This window comes from Nycticebus coucang, chromosome 15 (assembly GCF_027406575.1).
Source record: "Nycticebus coucang isolate mNycCou1 chromosome 15, mNycCou1.pri, whole genome shotgun sequence".
Lineage (NCBI taxonomy): Eukaryota > Metazoa > Chordata > Mammalia > Primates > Lorisidae > Nycticebus > Nycticebus coucang.
The window spans coordinates 58560737-58581325 of record NC_069794.1 but is presented as its reverse complement, the minus strand read 5'-3'; positions in this window follow the sequence as shown (position 1 = coordinate 58581325).

Genomic DNA, 20589 nt, shown 5'->3' with positions numbered 1-20589 from the left:
ACAGTGAACGTTCTGCTTTCTCTCTCTTCTTTTCTGCCTCTTTTACTATCTGAGTTATCTCAAAAACTTTGCCTTCTACCTCTGAAATTCTTTCTTCTGCATGGTCTAACCTGTTGCTGATACTTTCCATTGCATCTTTAAGTTCCCTAATTGACTGTTTCAGTTTCTTTAGCTCTGTTATATCCTTTTTATATTCTTCATATCGTTCATCTCTTATTTGATTCTGTTTTTGGATTTCCTTTTGGTTATTTTCCACTTTATTAGCAGTTTCCTTCATTGTTTCCATCATTTCTTTCATTGTTTTGAACATGTGTATTCTAAATTCCCTTTCTGTCATTCCTAACATTTCTTTGTAGGTAGAATCATCTGTAGTAGCTACCTCATGGTCCCTTGGCGGGGTTGTTCTGGACTGGTTCTTCATGTTGCCTGGAGTTTTCTGCTGATTCTTCCTCATGAGTGATTTCTTTTATCTGTTTCCTTGCCCTAATTTTCCTTTCACTTCCTCTTGCTCTTTAAGTTCTCGTGCCTGTGGACTAAGGGTTAGATGAGTCCTTTGGTACGGGACCAGAAGGGTGAGAAGGTTGAAGAGCAAAAAAGGGATGAAAGAAAGGAGGACTGAGTGATAAGGAAAAAAAAAAGAAATAGAGAAAGGAGAGGGGGTGGGTAAAAGGAATATTGACAAAAAGAAGAGAGGCACAGAAAGAGGGAGACAGAGCAATATAGGTGTACAGTAGGGTACTTTGACACAACCTTAAAAAACCCCGACCTTCTGGGGGTGCCCAGTTGGGTGGTTCTCTTGAGGTCAGTAGCTCATTTTTTTCTTTCTTTTCTTTTTTTGCAGTTTTGTGGCCTAGGCCAGGTTTGAACCCACCACCTCCAGTATATGGGGCCGGCACCTACTCCTTGAGCCACAGGCACCGCCCTGAGGTCAGCAGCTCTTTGCTAACCTGATCAGACACAGTACCCCACCTCCACCAAGTAGAGAGGAAAGACAAAAATGCTATAAATCAAACCAAAACAGGCAAACAGAAAACTTTACGGGATAAAATTGGGTGAAAAACCAAATAATAGCGGTGGAAACACTAGCAAAAATGAAGTTCTAGTTATTGACAAAGGCAGTAATGGGAAATTATAATTAAACTAGAAAAATTGAGAATGCGAAAGAATCTGTATGGAAAAGGTTGAAATTAAAAAAACAAAACAACGTCAACAACATCAAAATAAACAAACAAACAAAAAACAACCAAACCAAAAAAAAAAAAAACAAACACACAACCAAAAACAAAGCAGTATGTATATGTTATTGAATATTGTCTGGGCAACACGTGGTCTTCTGGAGTATGAGATGTTAATCACAGTTCTGATACGACTGGAGGCTGCTGATTTCTCAAACCCCAGCAGGTAGACACCCTAAATCTCTCTTCAGGCCACTTAAAAGGCACTTTGAACTTGTAAACTTGCTGAGCAGAAGCTTTCCCAGGAAAGTGCTTGTCGCTGGAATCACTGCTGAAGTGGCTATCCACTTACCCAGTGTGCCAAAACCGGTCTCACTCTGCCCCTGAGGGTTAGGGCTGCAAGGCAGCTCAGACCCCACCCTTAGGCTCCTCTGTCGCTGGGTTACCAGCTCCCACCCGATTCTAGCTCTGCGACCCTGAGGGCGGAGCTTGCAGGGGCAGATCACTTACAATGGCTTCCTGTGACCCACAGCCAAACACTATTAGCTCTGTCTGGCTCAGTGGCTCAGACTGGGGCCCTAGACAATGGCCAAAGTTCTCCGCACTCCCACTCAGGCTCTCACCAAGGCAGTTCAAGTGAGTGCCAAGTCCAAAGACACCAAAACAGTTCACAGGTAAGGCCTTTCCAGTTTGCAGTCTCGCTGCTACTGAACTTACAGTTGTGGGCGGGTTTAGACAGATTGAACACACGCGACCACTTGCCGGTTTTCCACTGTTTTAGTCCTCCTATTGGGGTCCAGAAGTCTGTCGCTGACTCCCTGTATCCTCACAGGGGTGATGATAGGCAGATCCCACCAGCGAGAGGTGCCTGGATTCCTATCTCCCCAGACTCACGGTGCCCAGATGCAAGGAAGCTGTCCCTTGGCCGCCATCTTGCTCTGCCTCTCCTCAACTTTACTTAAAATTTTAAAACTGAAACAGAGTGAATATTTTTCTATTAAGCATACTTTCTTCTTTCTTGTTTTGGTAGGACTTTATTTGGTAGTCCTTTTATTTCCTGGTGGCCTATGAAACCGTTTTATAATAAACTCATAAGAGAATATATAAATGCACCTATGTATTTATTTTTATAGAAAGCTTTTAATATATTGGGTGCTTAATGGAGTCAAGGATTGGCTTGGAAATATTATCCCTAATCTTAGCTGCTTCCCTATAAAACATTTTACTTCATGTTTGCATCTGATGTACAATTTCATGCTAAGAATTACAAAACTGAACTACAGTGAGACCTTTTCACCTGTCAAATTCAAATACTTTGTTGAAATAAACACTCCTATACTGGTTGAGGTTAAAAAAAATTTATTTCATGTTAACCACTGAAAATTTACTAGCTGAGTTGAGATGTATCAAACACCAGATTCCAAAGGGTATACTAACTCCTTAACAATTTTTACATTAAATACACATTGAAATAATATCTTTCAAATATTGGGTTAAGTGAAGTACATTATTAAAATTTATTTTACGTTGGTTGGAGCCTGTGGCTCAAAGGAGTAGGGCACTGACCCCATATGCCGGAGGTGGCAGGTTCAAACCCAGCCCTGGACAAAAAATAAAACTGCAAAAAAAAAAAAAATTATTTTATGTTTTTTTTTTTTTTTTTAAATGTGGCTACTAGGAAAAGGAAAATTATGTTATGTGGCTCATGTTTTTGTAGATGGTATCCCTCCAAGTCTCTGCCAATTTTGGGAGTTTGTGATTCCTATGATTTGTATGATTCAAATGATTGGTACGATCATTCTTGTTCCTGATGTGTGTTCTTGCCTCTCTGTAGATAGAAAGATATCTGTAAACACTTGTGGCTTCCACAATGGCCACCCAAGGCAATTTTATTGGTGACAATGGCAGGAATCATATGACAAGTGCTCAGACTTTAGACTTCAGAGAAATGTCTGGAGCAATTATGTCTCGAACCCTGGGAACTTCTGGTGAAATGTATTACATAAGAGCTTAGCTCTGCATGCGCAGAATCTGGTATTTAAAATAATAGGATGAAGTTTCTTTTAAAAATCAGAATATATAACTTGACTTTTATTCACTGCCTTTCTCAAGCACTTAAAGTTGAATAAAAATCTTTTGACTTTCTATACCATTAAAACATATCCTGAGAAAAGCCTAGAATCACAGTGGTAGACTCTAAATTAGGCAGTAAGATATGTACTTTTAGTCTCTCTAATTACCTACTATTGAAAGTAGGTTGGAACTAAAATAAACAGGCTGCCTTGAAAAGAGAATTACTATGTGCTAGTGCTGCTGGGGAAACTTGATTAAACAATTGAGTTTTGGAATATTTTGCTTTGTCAAAAATCCCAAAGGCATTCTTCCCTTTGGAATTAAATCTTCATTTAGAGTTTCTTTCTTTTTTTTTTAAATTACCAGTTCCATGTGTTTTACAAAATGCCTTTATCGAGCTATTATGACATTTTGTTCATTATGTATTGAACCCTGTCACATCCTATAAAGGAAGTAACTGCCCCTTCATTGCTCCTTGGGAAGCCCAGTGTAAACAGTGCCTTGATTCCATGGGGGAAGAGCTGTGTTTATTATGGAACAGATTTTTGGGAGTTCTGGAAAGAGGTGCACATTTTGTTATTCCTCCAGGGGCTGGGTAGGGGACATGGGAGAAGGGAAAGGGAAGACCAGAGGGCAGAAGGGGTTAGAGGTTGGAATGGGAAGATCATTTAGCACCAGATGTCACTGAGATTCCTAATGCTGGTTTTCTGCCCAGCTCTGCTGGACCTCTTAATCCTGGATCATATGAGTTTTAAATTAGAAGTGCCTTCTAATCTTGTTGCTCAAGAAATATATTCTCTGCTTAGAGTAGGCTAAAGACTAATCTCATTATAAATGGAGGTTGCTAGAATCACAGCATAAATCCATTTCCTAGTTCATGATCCCCAAAATAATCAAGAAGAGGTCATGATCTAATGTCACCTCTTCTAGCGGCAAGGCATGAATAAATTGGACCAAAAAAGAATCAAAGAATCTTGAGCAAGTTCTCATTTCTGGCCCCGACTGGGAGAAGAAGAGAGGGAGAAATGCAACTTAAGCACAATCTCAGAGCTATTATCAAGGCTAGGGCGGGGAAGGTGTTGATGTTAGGGCTGAGGGAAGACAGTTTAACTATCACATTTTGCAATGAAAGTTTAAAAAGACAATTTAAGTATCACCTTTTAAAATGAAAATGCTAAACAGTTTAGCCGAGGCTGTTATCAGGACCACAAGTGACATGTCTTTTTAAAGAGCTGGGGGGAAAAAAGGCACTGTTGCAGAATACTTGGCCCAGAAAAAAAAAAAATCATATACTGACATGGTGACCTTGTTCTGGACACACTAACTGTCAGGGGTCTAAAGACCTCTCCTCCGTCAGCCCTTTAGGCTTTATTATACAGCATACTGAAGGACCAAATGGCCCACTGCAGGTCCTGGAAACCAGCTTCTTGCTTTAAACAAGGGTTTCTACTAAACAACTCTGTGTGATCTAACTACAAGAGAGAGGGATTTCCCATTTTAGTTCTCTGCTGCTTTAGGGGAAGTAACTACTACGTGCCAAGGGCTTTACACCTTCTGCCTTTTAAGTCGCACATTATCTTGTATGGTAGGCCTTATTGGGGGCATCCTGGAAACGAGGACACTGAGATAAAATGACACGTCCAGAGTTGAACACCGAGCACAGCAGTTGGGATTTATTGCCAGGTCTGTCTGACTCCAAAACCATGCTCTTTCCCTCCACAGCATGCTATTCTTATTAAGTTCTTTTCAATATCTAATCAGTATCCTTTCAGCTATAATTTAAGCTCATTATATCAGTGCTTTGTGGAAATGGAGTAGTTATTCTCAATTCTCCATTCAAAACCCTTTCATATATTGGAAGATGGATACCTCAGTCTTTTACTTTTTTTTTTTTATTGAATCATAGCTGTGTACATTAGTGCAATCATGGGGCACCATACACTGGTTTTATAGAGTGACACATTTTCATCACATTGGTTAACATAGCCTTCCTGGCATTTTCTTAGTTATTGTGTTAAGACATTTATATTCTACATTTAGTAAGTTTCACATGTACCCTTGTAAGATGCACCATGGGTGTAATCCCACCAATCACCCTCCTTCCACCCATCCTCCCCCCTCCCTCTCCCACCTCCCCTTCCCCATATTCTTAGGTTATAACTGGGTTATGGCTTTCACATGTTTCATAGTAGGGCTGAGTACATTGGATACTTTTTCTTCCATTCTTGAGATACTTTACTAAGAAGAATATGTTCCAGCTCCAACCATGTAAACATGAAAGAGGTAAAGTCTCCATCTTTCTTTAAGGCTGTGTAACATTCCATGGTGTACATATACTTTTTTCTTATCTGTTGCACAAAGAGCTAAGAAGGAGCAGCCTTCCTGTCCCCCGATAGCTTTGTTTTATGTAACTGACATTTCCTATGTGTCCATGAGTCCTGCTTGCAGTAAACTGGCTGTATGCTGTGCTTCATTCCCTCGTTCTTCCGAAGGATTCAGTGGAGTCCAGATTGTATGCCGTGAGCTAGTTTGGATGCTGGACATCCTGAGAGTCAGATCTGTGCTAAGGAGTGAAGGAAGGAGCACCGGACTCGGTCCCAGCAGGATGGAGAGCGGTTCCTGGGGGAGGCAGCAGCAGAACCAGCATTGGAGGATGAGTAAGAACATCACCAGGCAGATGAGGGGCTCTTGAGAGGCAGGACAGACCAGGGGAACCCATGTGTAAAGTCACAGAAGCTAGTCACCCCCTTCTGGGGAGAGGAGGACGTACTTTGGTATGACCGGAGTCCACAGTGTACACAGAAGGACAGGAGATGATTGAGGGCAAGTGGCAGATCCCAGAGAGTTTGTGTGTTATGTCAGGAGTTCTTACTTCATTTTCAATTTTGAGAGTATAATAGAAAGTATAAAGTATAAATAATAGTTTAATAGACACCCATATCTGTAGTCCTACCACTCAGAATTAAAAACTGTTAGCATCTGACTATATTTTTTCTAGCCTTTTAAAAAAGAAATTGAACATTACAGATAGATTTAAAGCCCCCTTAACCGACATGTCTAGTCTAATCTCTCCTTTTTTTTATACCCTGTCTCTAAGGCAATTATTGTTCACTCGATATTTATCTTCTCGGATCATTTAAAGCACATTTTGCACACATATGCATTATACTATGTAACACATTATGTTGTGTCTTTTTTCTTCCCCTGATCTTTGCTTCTGAGCTCCATCCGTGTTGATAGGTCAAGTGCATTCATTCTAATTGTTGCATAAAATCCCATTTTATGAATACCACACTTAGCGTATCTGTTTCCTACCAACAGGGATGTTGGTTGTTTCCAGTTTTATGTTTTCAAAAGTTATGTTGCAATCAGCATCCTAACCCTTATTTCTCTAGGGCAGCAGTGTCCAGTTCTCTTGATGATGTAAGAGTCATGTTGGAGAGTGGAGGGATTTATCAAGAAAATGAACAATGAAACAAGCCAAAACATATTCTCCAGGCGTTGCCTCTGCAGACAAGTGTGGAGACTCATTTAGAGATCTAGGAATTTTTTTTATGGGTGTGTGTGTGGGGAGGGGTGGTGGAAATAATTTTCAAGTTCTCCAAGTGAGTCTTTTCCTTCCTTCCTTCCTTCCTTCCTTCCTTCCTTCCTTCCTTCCTTCCTTCCTTCCTTCCTTCCTTCCTTCCTTCCTTCCTTCCTTCCTTCCTTCCTCCCTCCCTTCCTCCCTCCCTCCCTTACTCTTTCCTTCCTTCCTTTTTTGAGACAGAGTCTCACTCTGTCATCCTGGGTCAAGTGCTGTGGCATCATAGCTCACAGCAACCTCAAACTCTTGGGCTTGAGTGATCCTCTTGCCTCGGCCTCCTAAGAAGCTGGGATTACAGGTATGTGCCATTACATCCAGCTAATTTTTCTATTTTTAGTAGAGACGGGGTCTTGCTTTTTCTCAGGCTGGCCTTGAACTCCTGAGCTCAGGCAATCTACCCGCCTCAGCCTCCTAGCATGCTAGGATTACAGGAGTGAGCCACAGTGCCCAGCCTTCTAAGTAAGTCTTTTTATTAGAGATTTTGTGAGCTGGGTGTATTGTACGTATACTCTCTCTCTCCTGAGAGAGGTAAGGGTTCACTGTAGGATTTTGTGTCACAAGTGTCACTATGAGGTTTGCATTTAGAAATACTACTTTGGTGACAGTTTGCAAAATACACTGAGCCCCAATTTCATTTGTGAGGCAGTCCTCTTTTTAGGGAACACAAAGTGGAATAAGACATGGTCCTTAAAGTCGGGTAGCTTTATGGCCCCCTGGAGCATTTTACAGAAGTGTGGGCGACTAAGATCCAAAGGCTGGAGGCTTGGTATCTAAATGTGGAGTGTTTCCTGGTCCAGGTTCACAAAGTGGCAGGCCCTAGTTCAGACCCTTCTTACCTTCTGGGCCCGGCTGGTCAGTGTCTGTATCCATGTTACTCTTTGCTCCTCAGAAGCTGATTCTTCCAGTTTTCCCTATCTTTGTTCTTCTTGCAAGTTTCTTTTCTGATGCTTTTGAACAAATTACCCCAAACTTTGTTGCTTAAAACGACAGAAACTTTGTTTCTCTTAGTACCAGAGGCCTGACCTCAAGGGTTGACAGGACCCCTGTCTTCCTGAAGACTCTAGGGATGGATCCTTTCTTGTCTCTTTCCCCTTCTGGTGGCCCCACACGCTCTATGACTTGTGGCGGCATAATTTCAATCTTAGCTTCTGTCTTTATATGGTTCCCCTCAACCCTTGCATCTCTGTCCTTTTCTGTTATAAAACATTTGTCATTTGATTTAGGACTCCACCCTAATCAAGCATGATCTCATCTTAAGATCCTTATTTATTTTAAGATAAAGTCTCACTCTGTCACCCAGGCTAGAGTGCAGCTATGTCATCGTAGCTCATTGCCACCTCAAACTCCTGGTCTCAAGTGATCCTCCTGATTCAACTTCCTGAGTAGCTGAGACTACAGGTGCACACCACCATGCCTGGCTAATTTTTTCTATGTTTAGTAGAGACGAGGTCTTGCTCTTATTCAGGCTGGTCTTGAATTCCTGAGCTCAAGTGATCCTCCTGCCTTGGCCCCCAGAATGTGGGGTTAGAGTTGTGAGGCATGGCTCCTGATTAAGATCCCTAGTTAATTACACTTGCAAAGACCCTTATTCCAATGAATACCAAATCCACAGGTTCTAGGTGGATATATCTTTTGGGGTTATAATTGAACTCAGTACACCCACCAACAAGAAGAAGTGGTGAAAATTAGTTTCTGTAGGGCAGTATAGGAGATAGGAATTTCTGCCTCTTGCTGGCTGGAAGACAAGAAGTGGGGTGGGGGGAGGGAGAGGGTGAAAGCTCGGGGTCTTAGGTGAACAGAGGTGCTAGTAAACACTTTGATGAGAGCTTTGAGGTCCCTCATTACTGGTTTTTGTTCTGCCCTCTTCTCCATTTTTCTGTTGGGCTTTCTCTGCTAATCACGGCTCCTGTAGGTCTTACCTTTGTGCCAAGTCTAGATCTGATTCCATGTGATCCCCATCCACATACAGTCTCCAGGTTTTTTGTTTTATTTCTCAGGAGTCAATCTGATTGGTCACTGACAAGCCAAAGGATAGGTTCTTCCCTGTCATGTTCAACCCTCGATCCAATCATGGCCAATGTCTCATGACATAAAATGGCTGCCTAGCATACTATCGTTGGCTGAAAAATGGATTCCCTAAAGATGTCTGTGTCCTTTACAATCACCAAAATGTGGAAACAGCCTAAATGCCCACCAACCCAGGAATGGATTAACAAACTGTGGTATATGTATACCATGGAATACTATTCAGCTATTAAAAAAAATGGAGACTTTACATCTTTCATATTAACCTGGATGGAAGTGGAAGACATTATTCTTAGTAAAGCATCACGAGAATGGAGGAGCATGAATCCTATGTACTCGATATTGATATGAGGACAATTAATGACAATTAAGGTTATGGGGGGAAGGAAAAACAGAAAGAGGGAAAGAGGGAGGGGGTGGGGCCTTGGTGCGTGCCACACCTTCTGGGGGCACGACATGATTGCAAGAGGGAATTTACCTAACAATTGCAATCAGTGTAACCTGGCTTATTGTACCCTCAATGAATCCCCAACAATAAAAAAAAAAAAAAAAAAAAGAGATGTCTGTGTCTTAATCCCCAGAACCTGTGACTATATTATCTTATATGGCAGAAGGGACTTCGCAGATGTGATTAAGTTAAGAATCTTGTATTAGTTTCTTATGTCTACTATAATGAAGTATCATAAACAGGTTAGCTTCTGGAGGCTAGAATTCTGAGCTCAAGGTGTTGACAGAGTTGGTTCCCTCTGAGGGCTGTGAAGAAGACTCTGTTTAATAGACTCTGTGGAAGCTTCTGGTGGCTTGTTGACAATCTTTGTCATTCCTTGGTTTGTAGGTATATTACCCAAATCTCTGCCTTCATGTTCATATTATGTTTGTGTATGTATGTCTGTGTTCCAAGTTCCTCCTTTAAAAGGACACCAGCCTTCTCTACTCCAGTATGACCCCATTTAACTAATTATGTCTGCAGTGACCCTATTTATAAATAAGGTCATATTCTCAGAGATATTAGGATTTTGGGCCTCAATAAATGAGTTTTGATAGACACAATTCAACTCATAATAGATCTCAGGATGGGGGGATTATTTTGAATTATGCAGGTGGGCCCAATGTAATCACAAGCATACTAATAGAGGCAGGAACATCAAAGGGAGCGGGGAGAAGATGTGATGTAGAAGCAGAGTTTGAAGTTGGGAACTTTGAAGAGGGAGGAAGGAGCCATGAGCCAAGGAATGCAGACAACCTCTAGAAGGTGGAAAAACTGAGAAAACGGATTCTCCCTAGAGCCTCTGGAAGGAATGCAATACTGCCAACATCTTGATTTTAGGACTTCTGATCTCCAGAACTATAAGACTGTAAATTTGTCTTATTTGAAGACACAAAGTTTTGAGGTAATTTTTTAATAGCAGCAATAGAAAAGTCACATATACTTCTTCATGAAGGTTGTAGAGACAGTATGTAGTGGGTAGACACTCCTGAATTTGACCACTATGGGAAGAAAGGTGACACACATACATATATATAATATATATTTTATATTTCCCTATTTTCTGTGAATGTAAAAAAATCAAGATCTGGGACAGCACCTGTGGCTCAAAGGAGTAGGGCGCCGGCCCCATATGCCAGAGGTGGCAGGTTTGAACCCAAGTTTTTTGGCCAAAAACTGAAACAAACAAACATACAAAAAAAAAAAAAATCAAGATCTGTGATAGTTTTAGGAATTTTCTAACTCAGCCCAAAACAATAGGAATAATTTAATTCTTAATAATTCAATAATTCATTTTGATACCAATCCTCTTTTTTTTTTTTTTAGAGCCTAGAAAATGACATTTGGAACCTGGGACATGAGGGCCGATATTAGATATTACAATCATAGGAGAGGAGTCTTAGAGGTCATCCTATCTCAACTCTCTCATTTTACCACAGAGAAAACATACCAAGAGCAAAACAGATTTGTCGAAGGCCACTCAGAAGGCTAATGGTAGAGCCAGGACTAGAATGATGGTCTCCTCACTTGTGTGCCATTGTTCTTTTTATATATACCGCACTTGTAAACCATTGGATAATCTGCTATTTCCACCCCTTCCTATCTCTGGGAAATCACTCCATTTCCTTCTGGATGGGCATGTGGTAACTCTGAAGTCACTCTCCATTCAGAAAGAACTCAGGCAGAGTTGGTCAAACCATTCCAGGCAGCTCAACAGTCAGTTCTGCCCACAAAGCTCTGTGGTATCCTGTGCTTATTCCAAGATTAAGTGCCCATTTCTCACCATATTTCTGCCACTTGAGGCTAATGGAAACTCAACATTCTTTTTGAAGTCAATAGAGGGCTTCTGCTCAGAATAGATTTGAGGGAAATAAAGCAAGGAACTACAGAGAAACAGATCCTGACCTGCCAAGGAGAGGGGCTATTTTAAAGCCAGGAAAGGAGACATTACTCTTGAGTGAAAGAATCCTTTTGAGCCTTTATTATTGCTTCTTAGAAGCAAATTCTTTTATGTTGAGTGTATTGATACAAATTCATTGCCCAAGTTCAGAACTTTTATTTTCAAAGAGCAAAAGTCTTTTCAGTATTTCTATTTCTTCACTGTTAATATCCCACCAGCCTCTCAGAAAAAGGCAATACTCTGAATAGTGACAAAGATATTTTATTTGATTTGGAACCTAAAGAACAGGGCTTGAGTCCTGGCTTTACTGCATACGAGATGTGTGATCACTGGTAAGTGGCTTCACCTCCCCACGTCCAGTTCATTTTCTTAAGTCTAAAATGGCAGTGGGTGGGATCAGTTTCTCAGGGTTGTTCATTGATCTATTCATTTTGATTCATTTGTCTGTTCACCTGGTATATGGCAGGCACTGTGGTAAGTGCTAAGAATGCGAAGTGAGGCATGATCCCTGCTCTCATGGAGCTTATACCATAGCAAGGGGGACTATCCTAGTTCATTTTGTGCTGTTATAACACCTCAAACTAGGCAATTTATGATGAACAGAAATTTATTGGCCTATGTTCTTGAGGCTGGGAAATCTAAAATCAAGAGTTTGCTATCTGGGGAGGGATGTCTTGCTGTGTCATCCCATGCTGGAAGGGCAAAAAGAGGGAGAGAGAGCAAGAGATCAAACTCAAGCCTCAAGCCCTCTTATAATTGGCATTCATCTACTCCCAACTTCACCTAAACACCTCCCATTAGGACCCACCGTCCAACTCTGCTGTGTTGGGGATTAAGTTTCCAACACATCCTTGTGGGGGACACATTCAAACCCACATCAGAGTCAATTAAGGAATCACATTAATGAATATGCAATTCCAAACTGAGTGAATGCCCTAAGGATCGAGAGCACAGCTCTATGAGAGGGTACAACAAGGGATCTGACCTGCATGGAAAGGTGGAGAGAGGCTAGAGTGGGAAAATGATTTAGGGAAGCATTCCCTGAAGAAAAAGAAGTTTGAACTTATGTCAGATAAATATCATATTTAAGAGTGAGATTAATGTGTTCCTAACCGAAGAAACAGCATGTGCAAAGTCCCTGGGGTGGGGAGATACATGGTGCATTTCAGTTAAGGGACTGAAGAAAATGTCAGTTTGACTGGAACTGAGAGAGCAAAGGGAGAGCGGTATGAGGGGAAGGTGGAAAAGCAGGTGGTGGACAGACCAGGCAGGGATTTGCAGGCCACAGCAAGAATGTTGGCATTTATCCTCATATATGTAGCAGTATGTGTAATGTCTAGAAATGAAGAGGGATGGAGAGAAGTCAGAATTCTGTGTTGCGAGAACAAATTAGGGAACATTGCTGTAGTCAAGGCAAGAGCTGACAATATGTTGAACCAGGTTGGCAGCAGTGGAGAGGGTGAGGATGAGATGCATTTGTGGTCTCTCCCTTGTCTATTTAGGAGGGAGTTAGATGGAGGGGCAGATAGATGAGACTGCTTCCTTGGTTTCTGATGGGTGGGACTGGATGGGTGATTGTGGCACTATCTGACATGGAGAGCCACAGAGAGGAACCCAGTTTGGAGGTTGGGGTAAGAAGAAGAATCTAAGTTCAGTCTTCGGCATGTTGAATTTAAGAACATTGGAGACATCCAAGAGGTGATGTTGTGCTGGCTGGTGGGAATGTGGGTCTCAGCCTTAGAAGGGAGGTTTTGACCTGGAGATGTGAATTTGAGAGTCAGGCGAAGGTTTTTGAACTCAAGAGTGTGGATGAGATTGCTCAGGGAGGAAGTGTGGATTCAGAAGAAATGACCAGAGAGTTAGAAGTCAGAACCTCCTAGTTTAGCCAATTTTATCTCTGAACATTACCGGGAACTACTCTAACATATTTATATGTATGTAACTCATCACCCCTATATTCAAGATAAGGAAACTGATGCAGACAGCTCATGTAACTTGCCCAAAGTCATAGAATAAGTAATTTGAGGGCATATTGCCACAGCTCCTGAATCCTCAGTCATTCCTGTCTGCTGCTCCCGCCTCGTTATGTAGGTAGAGGTCATTGCTAACTTTGTTGAGAGCCATTTAGGCTGCATGATTTAGGAGGAAACCAGACCGTAATCCCCCCAAGGCCTTCAATCTTTTGCTTCCTGCTTCAGCCTCCTTTTTTGTGTGCTTGAGACCCTTCCAAATCTGCTAACTCATATATAAAAGCTTTGAGACTTTCCTCCACTTGGGAAAATACTGGTTGCTTCTTGAGCCCTGTTAAGACACAGGGGACATTGTAAGGCAGATTTAGGTACCATGTAGATATGTGACCCTCTGTTCCAATTCGCCTGTGATTGTCTGAGTTTATGCTTATGCCAGCATTATTTGGAATAGTTTTCCTTTTCACTCTCAACAGTGTTTCAGTTTGGATGGCTGGCCAGAAGGGCCATGGCCTCAGGGGGGGTTAGGAGGGAAGTAAAGAAAAGACAGTTCTCATAGGGGGTTAAGGAACTGGAAGTCCAGTGAGGTGGACAAATGACTCTGGAGGAAATCCAAGAACAAGAGAGTCAGTCGGAGAGGAGGTTGTGACTTTGAAGATGAGACACTTTCTACTAATGACAAAGTCCCTGTGTGAGCCTGAGCGTAGGTGGTAGAGGTGAGTATGGGAGGATGCAGGGACTTAGGTCAGAGACCTGATAGATGGATGCTGCACACAGATGTGTTGATGCAGTGCGAGGGAAGTCCAAAGTTGTGAGGAGTAAAGGAAATGATGTTTCGAGAAATTCTGTGAGCCCTTGATGCAGAGCCTTTAGCAGAAGGGGACCTGTCTTTTTGTGCTGCTATCCAGGGCTTTTGTTTGCTTTGGGAAAACCAAAGCTGATTCTACCCTCCTTCATTCTAGATTCCAAGGAAGTGTGCTACTGTAATGTGGACGTCACTTTTCCTATGGCCCCTCTCAGCGTCCTGAAGGTGTCACATGATCTGTCACTCATAGGCTCATGTGACAAAATATAGGGAGGACTTATCTCATCCTAAGCAATAAAGAGAACTAAGAATCGGAGTAGAAGAGCCCATACCTTAGATTTTGTGTGCATTCCTGGTAAACGTAGACTAAAACCACTCAGCATTTGTTCATAAGACTAAATCCATATGGGCAGAAACAGCTCAGGGCTCCCACACAACTGGAGAGACTAAGCTGTGGTGTCTGTCCTCATAATCATGCGGATTTATTGTCTTCCCCAGAACTTGTCTCTCTCTGATAGAAGGAGGGTCCAAAGGCTCATCAGTCACAGGGCAACAGATGCTGTGTGAAGTTATGAGGACAATATGGGCAGCCATGGTCATGGTCAGCCATTGGTGAAAATTCAAGGCAGTAAAACATACTAAACCTCTGTCGAGCAAGGAGGTTGTTCAGACTCTGTTGTTTGAGAAGGCTCCTTTCACTTGGAAAATAAAGCAAACTATTCATTGTCTCCATTTCTACACTTCTTCTTCAGCTAAATTCTGATGGCTCTTTTTGTAAGCTTTGTGTGTCTAACCAGAGCACTGTTGCTGACTCCCAACTACTGGCCTCTTACAGGACTCCTCTGAGTGGCAATGAGGTGATGTGCTTTATGAGCTCATGGAAAAGAGTCTAATAGTAATAAAGTTTTCATAGCAACTTAATACTGAGCCCATGGTAGATAGTCTATTGTAATAAAGTCTTCATAGCAACTTAAAGCATTACAGATGGTAACTTCATTTCTCAGTTAAGGAACCAGGTGCAGAGAAGGCCAGTGACTAAAATTAGATCATACGAGTCAGTGGCTGGGTTTGGTGCTGAAGTGTAGTTGTCATCTAACGGCAATGGTATTTCACTGTTTTTCATGATTTACTTAATTATTCCTTATATCCTATCATCACTAACACCACCATCACCAAATCTGCATATTATAGTACAAGAAACTGATTAAAAAGTTAAATCAATTTTGCCATAACTGGCAGATGATGGGATTTGAACCTGAGCTGAAGAACAGGCATGCTGAACTGTCTTGCACCAGGAGTTGTTCTGCCTCTTGTACTGTGTCCTGTCTCCTTGTACTAGTTCACTGCCAATTCACAACAGGTGAATGTGTTGAGAGTTACAAGTATCTGCAAGATAAGGAAAAGTGGTAGAAATCGATGGGCCATGAATATAGGAATAATGTGAGGTTTCTGTCCAGATTGCTACAGGGCAGCGGCACCCTCTTACTGCGTGTGGGCATCTTCTACACGAAAGTCAAGGTTGTGCTATGTCATATCCTTTTTTTTTTTTATTGTTAAATCATAGCTGTGTACATTAGTGCAATCGCCTGTGCCCATTCTAAGATGCACCATAGATGTGGCCCCACCCATTACCCTCCCTCCACCAAAACCTCCCCCCTCCCTTCCCCTTCCTTGGCCCTTTCCCCATAGTCTTGTGCTATAGTTGGGTTTTAGTCTTCATGTGAAAGCTATAATTTAGTTTCATAGTAGGACTGAGTACACTGGATACTTTTTCTTCCATTCCTGAGATACTTTGTTAAGAAGAATATGTTCCAGCTCCATCCATGTAAACATGAAAGAGGTAAAGTCTCCATCTTTCTTTAAGGCTGCATAGTATTCCATGGTATACATGTACCACAATTTGCTAGTCCATTCGTGGGTCGATGGGCACTTGGGCTTCTTCCATGACTTAGTGATTATGAATTGGGCTGCAATAAACATTCTGGTACAGATGTCTTTGTTATATTGTGACTTTTGGTCTTCTGGGTATAAACCTAGTAAAGGAATTATAGGATCGAATGGCAGGTCTATTTTTAGGTCTCTAAGTGTTCTCCAAACATCCTTCCAGAAGGAACGTATTAGTGTGCATTCCCACCAGCAGTGTAGAAGTGTGCCCTTTCCTCCACATCCACGCCAACATTTCTGGTTTTGGGATTTTGTTTATGTGGGCTACTCTTACTGGGGTTAGGTGATATCTCAGAGTAGTTTTGATTTGCATTTCTCTGATGATTAAGGATGATGAGCTTTTTTTCATGTGTTTGTAGATCTTGCGTCAGTCTTCTTTAGAGAAGTTTCTCTTCAAGTCCCTTGCCCACCCTGAGATGGGGTCACGTGTTCTTTTCTTGTTAATACATTTGAGTTCTCTGTGGATTCTGGTTATTAGACCTTTATCGGAGGTATAACCTGCAAATATTTTCTCCCATTCTGAGGGCTGTCTGCTTGCTTTACTCACTATGTTCTTGGCTGTGCAGAAGGTTTTTAGTTTGATCAGGTCCCAGTAGTGTATTTTTGATACTGCTTCAATTGCCTGGGGAGTCCTCCTCATAAAATATTCACCCAGGCCGATTCCTTCAAGAGTTTTCCCTTCACTTTCTTCAAGTATTTTTATAGTTTCATGTCTTAAGTTTAAATCTTTGATCCAGTGAGAGTCTATCTTAGTTAATGGTGAAAGGTGTGGGTCCAGTTTCAATCTTCTACAGGTTGCCAGCCAGTTTACCCAGCACCATTTGTTAATTAGGGAATCTTTTTCCCACTGAATGTTTTTAATTGAACTGTCAAAGATCAAATAACGGTAAGTAGCTGGATCCATCTCTTGGTTCTCTATTCTGTTCCAGACATCTACTTCTCTGCTTTTGTGCCATTACCATGCTGTTTTGATAACTATGGATTTATAGTACAGTCTCAGGTCTGGTAGACTGATTCCTCCTGCTTTGTTTTTATTGCTGAGTAATGTTTTGGTTATTCGAGGTTTTTTCTGATTCCATACAAAACGAAGTATTATTTTTTCAAGATCTTTAAAGTATGACAATGAAGCTTTAATAGGAATTGCATTAAAATTATATATTGTGGGCAAATCGTTCTGTGGTTGTGCCCATGTGCTTGGTATTTAGAAATAAATCTTTCTCTTATTAATCTACCATAACCGATCCTCAAAACCAGATTGCTCTCCTGGAAGGCTGCAGCGGAAGGATTGAAACCTGGACACCAGCCAGCACGTGAGGCTTCCATCCAGAAGGAGAGTTAAAGGACAAAAATTCAGCAAGTAACCTGGTGGATTTGAGCTGCACTAAGAAAGAAGGTTGTAGAATGCACGTCAACCCCACTGAGGTGAGCTGCGACCACAAGGATACAAACAAAAGCTGAGACTTCAATCCAAAGTATCTATTTCACTAGGGTGGAACAGAAACCAGCTGAAAACAAGACAGAACCACTTAGCCCCACCACACCAGACAGGGCCCCAGTTTCTCAGGCCACAACACTGTACAGGCCCTCGACAAAGCCCCAGGGGAAAAAATCAGACGGAGTAAAACAACCATGGGGCGGAATCAGCGGAAAAACTCTGGTAACATGAATAACCAGAATAGATCAACCCCCCCAAGGAAAGATAGGGCAGATGCAGTTGACGATCCCATTAATAAACAACTGGCTGAGATGTCAGAAATTGAATTCAGAATTTGGATTGTAGACAAGATTAAGAAAATAGAATTAGGAATTCGAGGAGAAATTCAAAAGTTGTCTCAAGAATTTAACGAATTTAAAGACAAAAACACCAAAGACTTAGACACACTGAAACAAGAATTTGCAGCCCTCAAAGATATGAAAAATACAGTAGAATCCCTCAACCCAAATAAGACATCCCCCAGACACATCATAATCAATTTCACTGAAGTTAATAGGAAGGAGAAAATTCTGAAAGCTGCCAGACGAAAGAAAACCATTATCTACAAGGGAAAGAATATCAGAATAACTGCAGATCTCTCTGCTGAAACTTTTCAAGCTAGAAGAGGATGGTCATCGACTTTTAATCTCCTAAAACAAAACAACTTTCAACCCAGGATCCTGTACCCAGCTAAACTGAGCTTCATTTATGACGGAGAAATTAAATACTTCAACGACATTCACATGTTGAAGAAATTTGCCACAACTAAACCAGCTCTCCAGGACATTCTTAGACCTATCCTCCATAAAGACCAGCGTAATTCTCCACCACAAAAGTAAACCCACCCAAAAAATTTTTGATCAAATTCCAACTTCCACAGTTGAAAAAGGATTAAAAATGTCCACCGGTCTCTCGAAAGGCTTATCAATACTCTCAATTAATGTGAATGGTTTAAATTGTCCTCTAAAGAGGCATAGATTGGCGGACTGGATACAAAAAATCAAGCCAGATATCTGCTGCATCCAAGAATCGCATCTTACATTAAAAGACAGATATAGACTCAAGGTGAAGGGATGGTCATCTATATTCCAGGCAAATGGAAAGCAGAAAAAAGCAGGTGTTGCAATCCTGTTCGCAGACGCAATAGACTTTAAACCAACCAAAATAATTAAGGATAAGGATGGACACTTCATATTTGTTAAAGGTAATACTCAATATGATAAGATCTCAATTATTAATATTTATGCACCCAACCACAATGCACCTCAATTCATAGGAGAAACTCTAACAGACATGAGCAACTAGATTTCCTCCACTTCCATAGTAGTTGGAGATTTTAACACCCCTTTAGCAGTCCTGGATAGATCCTCCAAAAAGAAGCTAAGCAAAGAAATTTTAGATTTAAACTCAACCATTCAACATCTGGACTTAACAGACATCTACAGAACATTTCATCCCCAAAAAACTGAATACACATTCTTCTCATCAGCCAATGGAACATACTCCAAAATCAACCACATCCTAGGCCACAAATCTAACCTCAGCAAATTTAAAAAAAATAGAAATTATTCCTTGCATCTTCTCAGACCATCATGGAATAAAAGTTGAACTAAATAACAACAGGAACCTACATACCCATACAAAAACATGGAAGCTAAACAACCTTATGCTGAAGAATACATGGGTTATAGATGAGATTAAGAAGGAAATCACCATATTTTTGGAACAAAACAACAATCAAGACACGAATTACCAGAACCTCTGGGATACTGCAAAGGCAGTCCTAAGAGGGAAATTTATTTCTTTTTCTTTTTCTTTTTTTTTTTTTTTATTAAATCATAGCTATGTACATCAATATGATCATGGGGCACCATACACTTGTTTCATAGAATATTTGACACATTTTCATCTCATTAGTTGACATAGCCCTCCTGGCATTTTCCTAGTTACTTTGCCAAGACATTTACATTCCACATTTGCCAAGGCTCACATATACCCTTGTAAGATGCACCCCTGGTGTAATCCCACCAATCCCCTTCCCTCTACCCACCTCCCCCCTCCCTCCCCTCCCTTTCCCCCTTCCTCCTATTCTTAGGTTATAACTGGGTTATAGCTTTCATGTGAAAACCCTAAATTAGTTTCATAGTAGGACTGAGTACATTGGGTACTTTTTCTTCCATTCTTGAGATACTTTACTAAGAAGAATATGTTCCAGCTCCATCCATGTAAACATGAAAGAGGTAAAGTCTCCATCTTTCTTTAAGGCTGCATAATATTCCATGGTGTACATGTACCACAATTTATAATCCATTCGAGGATCGATGGGCACTTGGGTTTCTTCCATGACTTAGCAATTATGAATTGAGCTGCAATAAACATTCTGGTACAAATATCTTTGTTATGATGTGCTTTTTGGTCTTCTGGGTATATGCTCAGTAGAGGGATTACAGGATTGAACGGCAGATCTATTTTTAGATCTCTAAGTGTTCTCCATATCTCTTTCCAAAAGGAATGTATTAATTTGCATTTCCACCAGCAGTGCAAAAGTGTTCCCTTTTCTCCACATCCGCGCCAACATCTCTGGTCTTGGGATTTTGTGATATAGGCTAGTCTCACTGGAGTTAGATCTCAAAGTAGGTTTGATTTGCATTTCTCTGATGATTAAAGATGATGAGCATCTTTTCATATGTCTGAAGGCCGTGCGCCTGTCTTCTTCAGAGAAGTTTCTCTTCAAATCCCTTGCCCAGCCTGCGATGGGATCCCTTGTTCTAGTCTTGCTAATGCGTTTGAGTTCTCTGTGGATTCTGGTTATTAAACCTTTGTCAGAGATGTAACCTGCAAATATCTTCTCCCATTCTGAGGGCTGTCTGCTTGCTTTACTTACTGTGTTCTTGGCTGTGCAGAAGCTTTTTAATTTGATCAAGTCCCAGTAGTGTATTTTTGAAGCTGCTTCAATTGCCCGGGGGGGTCCTCCTCATAAAATACTCACCCAGCCCGATTTCTTCAAGGGTTTTCCCTGCACTCTCTTCTAGTATTTTTATAGTTTCATGTTTTAAGTTTAAATCTTTTATCCAGTGAGAGTCTATCTTAGTTAATGGTGAAGGTGTGGGTCCACTTTCAGTCTTCTACAGGTTGCCAGCCAGTTCACCCAGCACC